At 36.7% G+C, this 16,693-nt stretch overlaps 1 protein-coding gene and 1 non-coding gene across 2 annotated transcripts in view; one reads left to right on the forward strand and one right to left on the reverse strand.

Annotated features, from left to right (window-relative positions):
* The window catches only part of XYLB (xylulokinase), a 254,081-nt gene that overhangs the window by 172,582 nt on the left and 64,806 nt on the right, over window positions 1–16,693 (forward strand). The gene's annotated exons all lie outside the window — the stretch shown is intronic.
* On the reverse strand, window positions 10,760–10,866 carry LOC123232651. Its single transcript, XR_006505179.1, has one exon. It is a non-coding gene; the product is annotated as a U6 spliceosomal RNA (small nuclear RNA).

Here is a 16,693-nt window from a genome sequence, read left to right on the forward strand (position 1 = left end):
AGGGGAATAATAAGGGAGGGTGTGGAAAGGGAAGTAAACCAAAGTAAGGGACAAGGGAGACTGGTCTAAAACAAACCACTGGTTTAAAAGGAAATAGCGTAAGAAGAAGGGTTAGAACTAGGAGAGGATTCCAAAATGTTGGGGAATACACCACTGATAATTATAACTCTGAATGTGAATGGGATGAACTCACCCATAAAACAGAAGCAAATAGCAGAGTGGATTAGAAACCAAAATCCTACCATATGTTGTCTACAAGAAACACATATGAGGTGGGTGGACATATACAGGTTTAAGGTAAAGGGCTGGAGCAAAATCTTTTGGGCTTCAAACGAGAAAAAGAAGGCAGGAGTGGTGATCATGATTTTTTTTTTAAACCCTTAACTTCTGTGTATTGACTTATAGGTGGAAGAGTGGTAAGGGTAGGCAATGGGGGGTCAAGTGACTTGCCCAGGGTCACACAGCTGGGAAGTCTCTGAGGCCGGATTTGAACCTAGGACCTCCTGTCTCTAGGCCTGGCTCTCAATCCACTGAGCTACCCAGATGCCCCGGTGATCATGATTTTTGACAAAGCCAAAGTAAAAATAGATATGATTAAAAGAGACAGGGAAGGTAATTACCTCCTGATAAAAGGCAGTATAGACAATGAGGAAATAACAGTACTCAATATGTATGCACCAAATGGTATAGCCTTCAAATTCCTAAAGGAGAAACTGGCTGACCTCAAGAAGGAAATAGATAGTAAAACCATACTAGAGGGAAATATAAATATTCCTTTTTCAGATCTAGATAAATCAAACCAAAAAATAAATACGAAAGAGATAAGAGAGGTGAATGAAATCCTAGAAAAATTAGAATTAATAGATATGTGGAGAAAAATAAATAGGGACAAAAAGGAATACATCTTCTTTTCAGCTACACATGGTACATTCACAAAGATTGACCATGTAATAGGGCATAGAAACATCGCAAAGAAATGCAAAAGAGAAGAAATAATAAATGTAACCTTCTCAGATCATAATGCAATAAAAATAATAATAAGTAAGGGCACCTGGTCAGGAAAATCAAAAACTAATTGGAAATTAAATAATATTATTCTCTAAAACCAGTTAGTTAAAGAAGAAATCATAGAAACAATCAATAATTTCATTGAAGAGAATGACAGTGATGAGACATCCTACCAAACTCTGTGGGATGCAGCTAATGCAGTACTCATGGGGAAATTTATATCCTTGAGTGTATATGTTAACAAATTAGAGAGGGCAAAGGTCAATGAACTGGACATGCAAATTTAAAAAACTAGAAAGGGAACAAATTAAAAATCCCCAGCTTAAGACCCAATTAGAGATTACAAAAATTAAAGGAGAAATCAATAAAATTGAAAGTAAAAGAACTATTGAATTAATAAATAAGACTAGAAGCTGGTGCTTTGAAAAAACAAAGTTCACAAAATACTGGTCAATCTAATTAAAAAAATGAAAGATAAAAACCAAAATCATCAGTATGAAAGATGAAAAGGGAGACTTCACCTCTAATGAAGAGGAAATCAAGGCAATCATTAAAAACTACTTTGAGCAATTATATGGCAATAAATATAGCAATCTAGGTGAGATGGGTGAATATTTACAAAAATATAAATTGCCTAGATTAACAGTAGAAGGAATAGAATACTTAAATAATCCCATATCAGCAAAAGAAATTGAACAAGCCATCAAAGAACTCCCTAAGAAAAAATCCCCAGGGCCTGATGGATTCACCAGTGAATTCTATCAAACCTTCAAAGAACAACTAATTCCAATACTATACAAACTATTTGACATAAGCAAAGAAGGAGTTCTACCAAATTCCTTTTATGATACAAATATGGTACTAATCCCAAAGTCAGGTAGATAAAAAAACAGAGAAAGAAAACTACAGATCAATCTCCTTAATGAACATAGATGCAAAAATCTTAAACAGAATACTAACAAAAAGATTACAGCAAGTGATCATGAGGGTTATTCATTATGATCAGGTGGGATTTATACCAGGAATGCAAGGATGGTTCAACATCAGGAAAACCATTCACATAATTGACCATATCAACAAACAAACCACCAAAAACCTCATGATTATCTCAATAGATGCTGAAAAAGCCTTTGACAAAATACAACATCCATTCCTATTGAAAACACTAGAAATTACAGGAATAGAAGGACCTTTCCTAAAATAATAAACAGTATATATCTAAACCATCAACAAGCATCATATGCAATGGGGATAAATTAGAAGCCTTTCCAATAAGATCAGGTGTGAAACAAGGATGCCCATTATCACCTCTATTATTTAACATTGTATTAGAAACACTTGCAGTAGCAATTAGAGAAGAAAAAGAAATTGAAGGTATTAAAATAGGCAATGAGGAGACTAAGCTATCACTCTTTGCAGATGTGATTCTGCACTTCATTTGGAAGAACAAAAGATCAAGTATATCAAGGGAAATAATGAAAAAAAACATGAAGGAAGGTGGCCAAGCAGTACCAGATATTAAACTATACAATAAAGCAGCATTCATCAAAACAATATGGTACTGGTGAAGAGACAGAAGGGAGGATCAGTGGAATAGACTTGGGGTAAGCGATGTCAGCAAGACTGTCTATGATAAACCCAAAGAGCCCAACTTTTGGGACAAAAATCCACTATTTGACAAAAACTTTTGGGAAAATTGGAAAACAATATGGGAGAGATTAGGCTTAGATCAACATCTCACACCCTACACCAAAATAAATTCAGAATGGGTGAATGACCTGAATATAAAGAAGGAAACTATAAGAAAATTAGGTGAACATAGAATAGTATACCTGTCAGATCCATGGGAAAGGGGAAATTTTAAACCCAAGCAAGTTAGAAAAAATTACAAAATCTAAAATAAATAATTTTGATCATATTAAATTAAAAAGGTTTTGTACAAACAAAAACAATGCAACCAAAATCAGAAGGGAAACAACAGACTGGGAAAAAATCTTTATAACAAAAAATTCTGACAGAGGTCTAATTACTCAAATATACAAGGAGCTAACTCAATTGTATAAAAAAAATCAAGCCATTCCCCAATTGAAAAATTGGCAAGGGACATGAATAGGCAATTTTCAGATAAAGAAATCAAAACTATCAATAAGCACATGAGAAAGTGTTCTAATCTCTAATAATTAGAGAAATGTAAATCAAAACAACTCTGAGGTATCACCTCACACCTAGCAGATTGTCTAAAATGACAGGAGAGAATAATGAATGTTGGAGGGGATGTGTCAGAATTGGGACATTAATGCATTGCTGGTGGAGTTGTGAACTGATCCAACCATTCTGAATGGCAATTTGGAACTATGCCCAAAAATCGCTAAAAGACTGCCTACCCTTTGATCCAGCCATAGCATTGCTGTGTTTGTACCCCAAAGAGATCATAGATAAACAGACTTGTACAAAAATATTTATAGCCGTGCTTTTTTTTTAAATTTAAACATTTATTAATATTCATTTTTAACATGGTTACATGATTCATGCTCCTACTTTCCCCTTCACCCCCCGCACTCCCCGACCCATGGCTGACGCACATTTCCACTGGTTTTGTCATGTGTCCTTGATCAAGACCTATTTCCAAATTGTTGGTAGTTGCATTGGTGTGGTAGTTTTGAGTCCACATCCTTAATCATGTCCACCCTGACCCATGCGTTCAAGTAGTTGTTTTTCTTATATGTTTCTTCTCCAGCAGTTCTTCCTCTGAATGTAGGTAGCGTTCTTTACCATAAATCCCTCAGAGCTGTCCTGGGTCATTGCATTGCTGCTGGTACAGAAGCCCATTACATTCGATTTTACCACAGTATATTAGTCTCTGTGTACAATGTTCTTCTGGCTCTGCTCCTTTCGCTCTGCATCAGTTCCTGGAGGTCTCTCCAGTTCGCCTGGAACTCCTCCAGTTTATTATTCCTTTTAGCACAATAGTATTCCATCACCCACATATACCACAGTTTGTTCAGCCATTCCCCAATTGAAGGACACACCCTCCTTTTCCAGTTTTTTGCCACCACAAAAAGCACAGCTATAAATATTTTCTTGCAAGTCTGTTTATATAGCCGTGCTTTTTGTGGTGGCAAAAAACTGGAAAACAAACGAATCCCCTTCAGTTGGGGAATGGCTGAACAAATTGTGGTATATGTTGGTGATAGAATACTATTGTGCTCAAAGAAATAATAAACTGGAGGAAATTCCATGTGAAGTGGAAAGACCTCCAGGAATTGATGCAGAGTGAAAGGAGCAGAACCAGGAGATCATTGTACACAGAGGCTGATACACTGTGGTAAAATAGTATATAAGGGACTTCTGTACTAGCAGCAATGCAGTGACACAGGACAATTCTGGGGGATTTATGGAAAAGAATGCTACCCACATTCAGAGGAAGAACTGCAGGAGTAGAAACACAGAAGAAAAACAACCACTTGAACACATGGGTGGATGCGAACATGATTGGGGATGTGACACTAAATGACTTCACAAATGCAACTATCGATAATATGTAAATAAGTCTTGATCACACATGTTAAAACCAGTGGAAATGCACGTTGGATATGGAGGGGGTTTAAAGGGGGGTGAAGGGGAAAGTAAAAACAAGAATCATGTAACCATGGAACATCTTTCTAAAAAAATAAAATATTAAAAAAAAAAAGACCAAGTATTGAGTTCTGTTTCTAGTTCTTGGCAGTAGTGTATTAAGTTGTTTCATGTTTTTGAACCTCAATGAACTCACCTATAAAATGGGGTGATAATGCTTATATTCACTTCCTCCTATGGTTGTTATGATAATCAAAATGGTTCCTCTGCTCTAGTTGCTTCATAAATTTAAAGTGACAGGTGAAGGTTAATTCTGAGACATATTGATGCCTGACTTCATTTCTGTGATGTCTTGCTTAGCATAAACACTTGTTGATTTTCATCTCATTCACACTATATCCATTAGATAAACTGCTGAATCCCGAAACTTAAACAGGAGAGCTTATTTTTTGCTGATCTTAGCTGTTACCATCTGTGGGACTTGGGGTAAATGATTTTATAGACTGGACCTCTCCTTCCTCTCCTTCCTTCATCTGCTTCCTAAAATGATATCAATGGGCAAGGTAATCTCTAAGGTCCCTTTTGTAGCAGAATATTTGTTAGTTAATTAAGAATTAATTAATAACCTGCTACACTTTCAGTTTTAAAAATTAAATGCCAATCACTCTATGCCAGGCATCCTTTAACTAACTTTCTTAAAATTTTCTCCTTTGCTAACTTCCTTATAATATAATTTTAGCTCACATTTTCATAGTACTTTATGATTTGCAAAGTGATTTTCTCATAACCTTAATATAAATTGGAGGAAAGAAATTATTATTCCATTTTACAGATGAGAATATTGAGATACCCAATGATTTGCCCAAGAGTCACACAGTTAATTTCAGTTTCAACTTGAACTCAAATATCTATGACTCTGAGTCCCTTCCTTCCCTCCCTCCCTCCCTCCCTCCTTCCTTCCTTCCTTCCTTCCTTCCTTCTCCTACTTAAAAAAAACCTTTACCTCCCATCTTAGAACCAATGCCATGTATTGGTTCCAAGGCAGAAGAGTAGTAAGGGCTAGGCAATGGGGGTTAAATGACTTGCCCAGTGCTTGTATTTAGGAAGCATCTGAGGCCAGGTTTGAACCTAGGACCTCTCATCTCTAGGACTGGCTTTCCATCAACTGAGTCACCTAGCTGTACCCAGATGACGAAACCAAGGCAGAGTTACGTGACTTGCATGGGATCACACACCTAGTAAGTATCTAAGGCTAATTTGAACTCAACTCTTCCCTGACTCTAGGCCTAACACTCTACTCACTATTCCTCCTAGGTGTCCATTGTATTCTTTCCATAAAGTTTGGTGTTCTAAACCGTGTCTTGTCCTTCTAAATTATGTGTGTGTGTGTGTGCACATTTTGGGGCTTTCATGTACCTGAGCCACAGGTGGACCATCCTTCTTGGCTGAGAGCTTAAGCTAATATTTCTGTCTGTTTAGGTCTCTCTACTGATGCTGGCAAGTTGCCTTCTCTACACCTGCCACGTGAGCAATCTTTGCTGCTGAGCATGCAGAAAACTTTTTAAAATAATTAATACCTTGTTTGAAATTTGGTTTCACAAATTTGACAAAACAGATGTTTGGGTTAAAGATCGTGATGTACAGATGTGAATACTTGTCATTGGAATAGCAAATTTTCCCATGTTCACATAATGAGTGGTTTTGAGCAGGTTTCCTAGGGAATATTCTTTCTACAGCTATTTTCAGTTTATTTCATTGGTATAGGGAACTCCTGGTATGGAAACTTCTTCTATGAATTCAGATCAGATCCTAGCCTACAACTTAGAGTCATTTGGAGATGTCTGGACCACTGATCAGTCAATAGATTTGCCAAGAGCCAGTACATGTCAGAGGCAAAATTCAAACCCACATCTTCTTCACTCTAAAGTTCTCCCTCTAACCATTATACCATGCTGTAGAATATGGATTTCTGAATATGGATTTTGGAGAATATGGATTCTGGATTGACTGAGGCTTGCATGACCTTAGTAAAGGGGGTGCTAAATAAAAGAAATATACAAAAGTATATGGTTAGTAAGGCAGATTGGCATTCCTTTCATTCATTCTTCTCTTTGTCCTTTTTCCTGTCTTTCAGTCATAATGGTGAGCCAAGTGAAGGTATGCATAGCTGAGGGATTTGGAATAACACAAAAATTGCACCTACCATCCCAAGAGTTCCATGGCTTTAGAATGGGCACAAAGGGTAGAATGTTATATTCTTTCCTCAGAAACAAATTGTCTAGTCAGAATGCTGCCATCTCCTCTGTTTCTTCCCTGTCACTGCTATATTTTTCTTTCTGTGTTAGTAGAGGCAATGCAAAATTGGAGTCATTGATTTAGAACTGGAAGAGATTTTAGAATTCTTGTTTTATGGATGAGGAAATTGAGTCCCAGAAAGGTAAAATTACCTTCATAGAGTCACACTATCTATGGGAGAATTTCCATCTGGGTCTTGACTTCAAATCCAATGTCCTATCCCCTATGACTTGCTGCCTTATAGAGTACCATGGAAAGATCATGAGGCTTGGAGTCAGATGATTTTTTGAGCCCAATTTACTTCATCAATGGAGGTACCTCCATTCAGATAAATTCCATCTATGCCTACTCATCCTCTGTGATTCTTGTTCATACGATCTCATCAATTCACTTTTGAGTTTTATCCAATATATTGAGCTATCTTCTCATTCTCTTGACGTACCACCATGGTGGCCCATTGGTTATTCCACACTCTTGCTCCTTGATTGACCCATTTTCCCCAGGCAATACATTTCCTTGATGACTTCATTTCCACCACCTTTCCTGTACAGTTCTGCATTAGTAATATATGTTCACATTCACCATGTTCCCTCTGCAAGGCCTTGTAGGTGATCCTCAACTTCAGTTCTTGAGAGATAGTAGTATTCCATGACTTACGACCAGCAAATATCACTGGAAAAAAATTCTGTTAAAAATGGCATCCATTGTTCAATAGAGAATCTTGAGTTCATTGAAAGAATAGGGTTGTTTACCGAACATAATCTGATTCACTGTCATCTTCCAATTTATCTCCAGTTGACCTTGCATATATCTTGTGTGTGTGTGTGTGTGTGTGTGTGTGTGTGTGTGAGATTGTTTGCACGTTGTCTTCCTTGGTTAGATAGGAAGCCCCTTGAGGGTAGGGACTGGTTTTGCCTTTCTTTGTATTGTCAAAATTCCCACAGTGCCTGGTCCACACAAGTGCTTAATAAATACTTCTTGGTATGGCTTAGCTTGACCCCTCTTGCACAATTCTTTGCATCTATTTAATGGGGACAGTAATCCTTACACTCTTCACTTCCCAGGATTGTGTGAAGTACTCCATGTCTGTGAGCTGTTATTTCTCCTGCCCTGTTTCTCTTTCCTTTGTTCTCTGAGGGTTCTAAGGTTCCACTGCTCCCCCTCCCTCAGGAAAGTCACATTTGGTTTTGTATTCTCTTTGAAGTTCCCAAGTGAGGTGTGTTAAGAACTGTGGAAGTTGTCTGTGGCATGCCAGAGAGCCTTCAGTTTGGGGAGGGATATTTTGCTTACCCAATCGCCCTTGCAATTTCAGTTGTATTGTGTATAGATTTTTCTCTTCTCTCCCTGTCCTAAGCAGGGAAATATTGCTGCTTAACAGCTGCTGTAATCTCTCCCCAAGGTCAAGGCCGCTGTTCTTAAATGGAGGGGGAAGTGATTGGTGTTTATTAAGCCCACTGGAATCCTTTAGGAAAAAAAAAAAAAGGACAGGAAGAAATGCAGACAGTTCAGTTAGCACTGCCAAGGAGGAGTCTCTGCTCTAAGGGGGTCTGTGTGGGATATTGGCAGAGAGACTAAAGCATCATCACATCATTAGATCTAAGACTTTGTGCAACATGGGGAGCTAGAAAGCCCCAGAGTCAGAGGACCTGAGGTCAAATCCCAGTTCTGTCAAATGACTAGTTGTGGGGAGTTAGGCAAGTCACTTAATCTTTTATCCACTGAGAATCGGAACCTCAGTTTTCTCTTCTTCAAAATAAAACACCTTTAAGCCCCATTTACTATCTGATTCTATGAGATTGTCTAGTTCAGCCAAAGAAGGCAGCTAGGTGGTGGTTCAGTCGATAGAGTCCTGAGCCTGGAGTCAGGAAGACCTGAATTTCAAATATGATCTTAGACATTTACTAGTTGTGTGACCCTGGGCAAGTCACTTAACCTCTGCTTTCTTTAATCCACTGGAAAAGGAAATGGCAAACTACTTCAGGATCTTTGCCAAGAAAATTCCTTGGATGTATAGTCCACAGGGTTACAAAGAGTCAGATACAGCTTAATGACCAAAAAGAATAGTCCAGCCATACCTGAAGCAGGGATCTCTTCTACAAAATTCCAATTCCTACTATATAACACAGTCTACCTGAGGGTCAGAATTTTTCTTTCATTTTGTCTTATAACAGAGACTATCTTGTGTTGTTGGTTTTTTTCAAATCATCTAGTGTACAGTGAATACTCAATAACTACTTGTTGAATTGATTAGAATAGATTCTTTTTCTGCTTTCTAACTGTTTTCCTCCCTCCTCACCATGATCATCTCAGCCCTGCAGGAGCACCTCTCATGGTAGGGAACCCAATACTTCTTAAGGCAACATATATCACATCATTTCCCTGTTTTGTTTTGAAAGTTTCTCCAATTGAATTTAGTCTGTAATTTCTACTGGGTCCTGGTATTTGCCTTTGCCTAATCAAAGAATAATTGCTTATTCTAAATAAGACTAATCCCTTTTTCAGGAAATGGCCCTTAAAATAATGTGATATCCTATCCCTCTTCAATTTTTTTTATGCAAAGCAAGACACCTTCAGAATTCCCAACTCAGTAGACTATAACTAATTTTAAAAATCAACTTTAACCTTAAATTTTTCTTTACCAAAAATAATTGAATATTCACCCAGAATCACTTATTATAGAAAATCCCTTAATGTATAAATAGTAAAATCTCAGTGATTCTTACAATATCACTTTTTAAAATTTTATTATTTTTTTGTTTTATTTTAAAATTTTTTGCATGGTTACATGATTCATGTTGTCTCCCTTCCTTCTTCCCTCCCCCTCCCAGAGTTGACAAGCAATTACACTGTATTATACATATATTATCACTCAAAAACGATTTCCATATTATTCATTTTTGTAATAATCTTTTAAAACCCAAATCCTAAATCAGAATATCTTTTGAATTAAACTATTTACATACCCATCAGTGGAAACATTTTTATCATAATTAAAGTTTATATACTGCTCTTCTAATTCTGCTTTCTTCACTTTGTGTTATTTCATACCTTTCCATACCAGAGTGTGGATGTCATTAGGAAACATAAAACCAGATTTAGTAATATAATAGCAATACAGAGGGACAGCATTCTACTAAACCCACTTTTATTACTAAATCTAATTTAAATAAAACCACAAAGGTTGAGCAAGCATGAATGGGTGACAGCAGATACTTATGGAAAGAATACTTAACAGTGATGAAATCACAAATTCCAGAATTTTGACATTTTTCATATTTCTTTATGTTCCTCATTTTTTCATTCAAATGTTATAACATGCCTTTTGGATCATAAATTGCTTAATAAATGCCAACTACCATTATTATCTTAATAAAGATATAGTAATCTGTTTAAATAACATACCACAATTATTTTAGCTATTGGTGATTTATATTATTTCCAATTTATTAGTATTATTATCAGCTGAGAGGTTAAAGAAGATGCCCCTTAATGTGTCAAAGGAAAGAATTCAAATCTAGTTCTGAATTATGAGCTGAGCTCACTCTCTACCATACTAAGTCTTAAGGCTCATATCTTCACTCTTACTATTAATATTTTTAAATTCACTATAACATGACTTATTTTAACTAATGTAATGGTGTATTTATTTTTTTTTAAATGAAAAGTGTTGATAGCTTACATCATAATCTCAGGAGTACTCAGTGACAGTCCTTAGATTTTCTTTCTTCTTAATAAATGTCTTTACTTATATCTGATGATATTTCTTTATGTTTAATTAAAAGAATTTATTTAGGTTTCTGTATATCAGGTAGGTGTTTTGTCAATAAATTCTTTGAAACCTTATTTGCTTTTAAGTTCTACTTGGCTTTTTTTTTTCCCAGCAGTTTTGGAACGCTTCACGAATTTGCGTGTCATCCTTGCGCAGGGGCCATGCTAATCTTCTCTGTATCATTCCAATTTTAGTATATGTGCTGCCGAAGCAAGCACTCTACTTGGCTTTTGAAAAAGCTTCTTTAGTTAGTTGGAAACTAGGTTCTAGTATCTAAGCACATGTTAATTATGCCATTCTTCCATGCTTTTTTGTTTTTTGTATTATTCTGAGAAGCATAATGAAATCCAAATGAATGATTTTTTATATACTATTTCTTTCTTCATTCTTGAGGCTTCCATGCTTATTTTTTCCTCCTTTTCTATAAGCTTTCACATTTGAGTATTATATACCTTGGAGATTTGAAATGGAGATTCTCCTTGCTGGCACACTGTGAATTCTTTTCTGATTGAAGATGTTGCTTTTACTTGTTAATTCTGAGAATTTTTCTTTCATTATTTTTTTTCAAAATAGCATTGCATTGCAGGTCTTTTCTTTTTCAATGCTTACTAGAAAGTCGTTGATTTTTAGGTTGACTCTTTTGAATCAATCTGCTAGGCTGCTTGTTTTTTCCTGCCATGCTACTCATTGCTTCTACTTCTTTAGTTCTCTTGAAAGTTGTTTCTTTGTCATTTTACTTCTTTTGGTCTTACTTTCCCATTTTGTGTTTGTTGTGGAGAATTCTTTGTACTGATTCTCCCTCTTCCTACTTGCAGTGGCACAATTACTTTTTTCTACACTATGTTTGATTTTGTGGGTTTTTTCATTATTTCCTAGGATTCTAAGATTAAATTACATTTCTTTTGTCTGAGCTTGTCCTTCAGCATTTTTAATTACTTAAGTATGTATTGTCCCTTGCTTTTCTTTGTTTTACAGAAAATGTATATTAAAATGGATGTGCTCACTACACTCCAAAGACTATGCTAAGGGCTAGGGGATACTAATAGAAAAGTAAGATAACCCTTACTTTCAGGGAGGTCACACTCTAAATGGAGGAGATTACAGATAAAGAATGGTTCAATTCATGGCAGATGGAAAGATCATGTGGCTTTTAGGTCCGTATAGGAAAAATAGCTGAGGAGATGGCTGAGCCTTAAGGATCTTGGGAAGCAATGGCAAGAGATATATGGTCCCTAACCAAGAGAAATGTAAGAGACTTTAAGATACCTCTAGCACAAGAGAGGAAGAAGGTAAGCAACCATCTGAGAGAGGGCATTCAATATCTAGTGAGAATTCAACAATGGGAGTTTGGGATAAGGAAGGAAAGGTTAGTGGCTCCCCATCCTGACATCCAGGAGTGGTTGTCCTGTTGGTCCAAATAATTGGAATTATAGGTTTAAAGATTTGAAGAGAGACTCATTGAGACCATTAGGTCAACTTTCTCATTTAGAAATAAAATCGTGGTCCCAAGAGGTTAAATTACTTTCCAGGACAATATTGTTACTTAATAGCAGAGCTGAGATTCAGTCTCACTTCCTTTGAAACCAGATTCAGGTTTTTGTTTTTTTTTTTTTCCCTCCTGACAGCATACTAATTTACTTTTCCAAATTTCAAGACCATGATTTCAGATAATCTAGTCAAACTCCTTCATGTTACAAATGAGGAAGTCAAGGCCAGGAGAGGTAAAGTAATTTTTTCAAAACCATATAGCTAAGTTAGTGGCAAACCTGACTCTTCATCTAATATATCAGGGTTTTTTTCCCCTTGAATTGGATAATTGTCTTTTAGATAAAATTTATTTCTCTTCTCATTTCTAGAAATGTTGTTTTTCTGTATTCTTGTGACCTTTGATGACAAGGCTAAGAGGAACTGGGTACTTACTTCACAATTTTCCCAGAAGTCCTCTCCTCTGATCTTTTTCAAAGTCAATGCTTTGTTCCACTGGAAAATTAGAAAATCCAAATGATTGTTTAATTTTCCTCTGCAAGTTCAGGAGAAATGGGAGGTACGGAAGCTTCTGGAAGAAAGTTGTAGACATGAGGGGAATCTTACCCAAGAATAAACAAGAAAATGGAATTTTAAAAATTAAAAATAGTGTCCTTTTGGCCTCAAAATAGAAAATCGATCTCTTAAGCAGTATATACTGAGGAAGGAGAGAACATAATTTCTAACTACTTAACCCTAAGGAAAGTCCCTGGTCTTAGAAACTGGATCAAAATATTTTTTTGTTCTTTTTAAGGTTGACAGGTCAGTCTTTGTTGAATGTAAATGCACATTATAAGCAGAGACCTCAGACATATCAAAATGTCATCCTCTCAGCAGCATTTGTTGAATTTTATTGTCTTCAAATTATAATACCTGCTCCCTTCTGTTATAGTACATAAAGCATCTTAATATAGAGAGAATATTTTTTCTTTGTCAGAAGTTAGCTAATCAAAGAATGGGAAATTAGACTACTGACAAAACAAAGCCAAAAAATCAGGGTAGGCATTACCCTCAGAATATATTCTATTTATCCAATGAAAATGGGAATTTTGTTTGGTTCAAAGAAAATGTCTTTAAATCAAGATTTATATCATAGAATGCCTGCTGGAAACAGGTTCCATAGTGCTTTGTTTCCTTAGGAAGAGTGGTTGGGGGTGAAAGACTGCAGTGAAAGACACAAGAACCTGGCTCATCTCTCAGCAAGGAATGCAGGCTCCCAGAACAAAGGCTAACTTGTTAAAGATCAAAAGCAAGTGGAGAGTTTGCCCCAGGATGGAAAATTGACTTCCTTCATGTAGCAACACCTTAGCCTCTCAGCGATGAATAAAAACCATAGGAAGTTTCATAAACTCCAGCACATGGCTCTGTTCTTGCCCTCAGCTACGTTCACAGTTTCCCACAGGATTTGCTATTGAAAGATTAAAACCTCCATGGATCTGTGGGTTGACTATTTAAGAAAACCATGTAAAGAGACTCACACTTAAAAGAAAAGAAACAACTGAATATCCCTCCTTTTTAGCTGGTAATGGAGTTTGATCATGTCACTTTTGTGCTGAAACATCTTCAGTGGGTTCCAGTTGCCTTCCAAATAAATTATACATGACTAATCCTGGCATTTATGACTACCCCCAATCTGGCCCCTAACTATCTTTCCAGTCTTATATCCTACTATTTCCCTTTATATAATCTATGTTCCAATCTAACTAGACTATTTTCCACCTATCTAATCCTCCATTCTCATTCTGTTTTCTCCCAGGCTTTTTTTTACACTAACCCTCATGTCTAGAATAATTTCCTTTCCCATTGTGTACATTGATGTCTCTTCTTTCCTTTAAGGCAATAAATCCTTCCTCCCAGATTAAAAAAAATCCCTCCCTCCTCAAATGTCACGCAGTGCTTTTTTTCTTGTAGCATAATCATTTGTGGATATGTCTTGCTTGCACTCTGACTTAATGCTGTGTCAGCCATCACTCAATAGGTGTTTAGTAATTGCTCAAATTATTGCATTGGAAATAGTTAACTTTCAATTATCCACACCAACAAAGGGGCACGGTGGTTGGATACAGGCTATCCTTGGCATGGAACCCATTTCCCTATAGTTACAAGCCCAGGCTTTATCTTGAGTACTTCTCTCTAAAAATCTCTCTGGCACATTCCTGATTCATAGTTTCCCCTGAGAAAATCAGATTTTGGGTCATGTCTAAAAGGATACTAAACACCCATACATGTACCAAACTAGCAAGACATGGAATTGAGAATGAATTTATTTACTTGATGCTTATAAATCCCTCCTCCTCCTCCTACCACCACCACCAGCACCACCAGCACCACCATCACTCCTCCTCCTCTTCCTTCTCCTCCTCCTCCTCCTACTACTACTAGAAATAGTAGAAGGATAAAGATTCCAATGTATAATTTCCAAGACAATTGTGAGAAATATGTTGTGTGTTTGTAAAGGTCTTTTCAAAGGGAGTGTTCTGAGCAAATACTAAAAATAATTTTACGTTAACAAAGTCTTTAAAATTCAGATAATTATTTTGTGCCTAATGAGGATCTCAGAGCTACCACATAATTGCCACATAATGCCTTGACATTTGTATTTTGTCCTGTCCCCAATGGCATCTCATCCCTTGCAACTCTGATCAGTAGCAAAACATTATTATAATTTAGACATCTTCCTTTATCTGTCCTCCTGAATTCAGGTAGTGTGTCCAGAGGGCTAAGGACACTGCTGGAGGTTAGCAGACAACAAGCTATAGCCATTAGAAGGAAATTGTATTTTTCTTTCCTTATCATGGACTCAGTTGTTGAGGGGAGAGGGCCAAACAACTTCTCTTTTATAAGGGATAGGCTCTTCTCTTTGAGACTGCTTGTGTTTTTTGTTAAATTGGTTATGATCAAAAGAGCGGTTCTAATTAATGAAATATTCAGTTGATCAATTGAAATTTAATAAAGTTGTGGCCATGTCTGCTTTATACAGATTACCAAAAGTTATGGTTTCTCTCCGATGATTGAGGAACTCATTACCATTTATTTAATTGATTTCAGTAGTCTCCTAAAAGATATTCATAGCTTCACTCTTCATTTGTTTTTGTTTTTTTTTTAAACTCTTGCCTTCTGTGTTAGAATGGATAGTGAGTTTTGGTGCCAAGGCAGAAGAGTGGTAAAGGCTAGGCAACTGGAGTCAAGTGACTTGTTCAGGCAACTAGGAAGTGTCTGCAGTCACATTTACCTCCTGTGTCCAGACCTGTCTCTCCATCCACTAAGCCACCTAGCTGCCCCTTTCTCCCCATTTCAATCCCCCTTTCTTATGCATGGATTTGTTTCTATTATTCCTTTGCTGAAAAGGCTTCAGGGAATCTCTGCATTGGTTTTGAAGCCAAAGGAACTGAGTTCAAATCATAGTGTTAACATTTTCTGTCAGTGTAATCTTGGGAAATCATTTCACCTATGTTGCCTATTTCCTCAACTCTAAAATGAGAAGGTTCGACTAGATGTTCTATTTGTTATTTTTTAGGTATAAATCTAAATCCTATGATTAAATTCCCTTTCTTGGTATTCAAGGCTATCTACAATCTGTTACCAATCTGCCTGTCCACCTTTATCTCCTATTCCCTTCCTTACCATGCTTCAGTCAACCTGGATGCGGCTGTATTCTCAAAATACTCTCTCATTTTTGTTCACACTCCTCTATTTCCTCCCCTTTTGCCTCTTGAAATTCATACATCCTTCAAAGCCCAATTCAAAGGCATCTCCTCCAGAAAGCTTCCCTAAATACATTAAAAAGCAATTCCCCCTTCTCCAACCTCAGACTTCAAATGGCACTTCTAACATAGTTATTATGTATTAGTAGGTGTTTAGTTGGGGGAAACATAGTTATTATGTATTAGTAGTGTTTAGTTTAGTAGCACAGGGGATGGAGTCAGGAAGACTCATCTTCCTGAGTTCAAATCTGACTTCAGACACTGACCAGCTATGTGATTCTGGGCAAATCACTTGACCCAGTTTGCCTCAGTTTCTTCATCTGTAAAATGACCTGGAGAAGGAAATGGCAAGTTGTTCCAGTATCTTTGCCAAGAAAACCCCAAATGGGGTCACAAAGAGTCATATACAACCGAAAACAACTGAACAACATGCTTAATTCTATCTTAAACTAGAAACTCTATAAGGGCATGAGCCAAGGACACAGGAAGTATTCAGCAAATATTTGTAAGAATAAATGAATGATTAGAATAAAATCTTCAGTACTGCACAATAGAAGCAAACAAATTAAAATGTAGCTTCTTTGGTTCCCCAATGCACTGTTATTTTAAAATTTTGAAAAAGTAACCAAAAATCATTCATAGTAAAGTTGACATTGGCACAGATATAGTTCAGTGAGACAGGATGCTATAGTGAAAAGGCCCTGGATTTGAGTCCTAAGCCCAGTTTTGACATCAATTCAAGGAATTCTTTAGGCTGGTGATTTCTCTTTCAGGATCTCTGCTTTTTTCATTTCCAGAATGTGGTGTTCCAACTAGG

This window comes from Gracilinanus agilis, chromosome 1 (genome assembly GCF_016433145.1).
Source record: "Gracilinanus agilis isolate LMUSP501 chromosome 1, AgileGrace, whole genome shotgun sequence".
Classification (NCBI taxonomy): Eukaryota; Metazoa; Chordata; class Mammalia; order Didelphimorphia; family Didelphidae; genus Gracilinanus; species Gracilinanus agilis.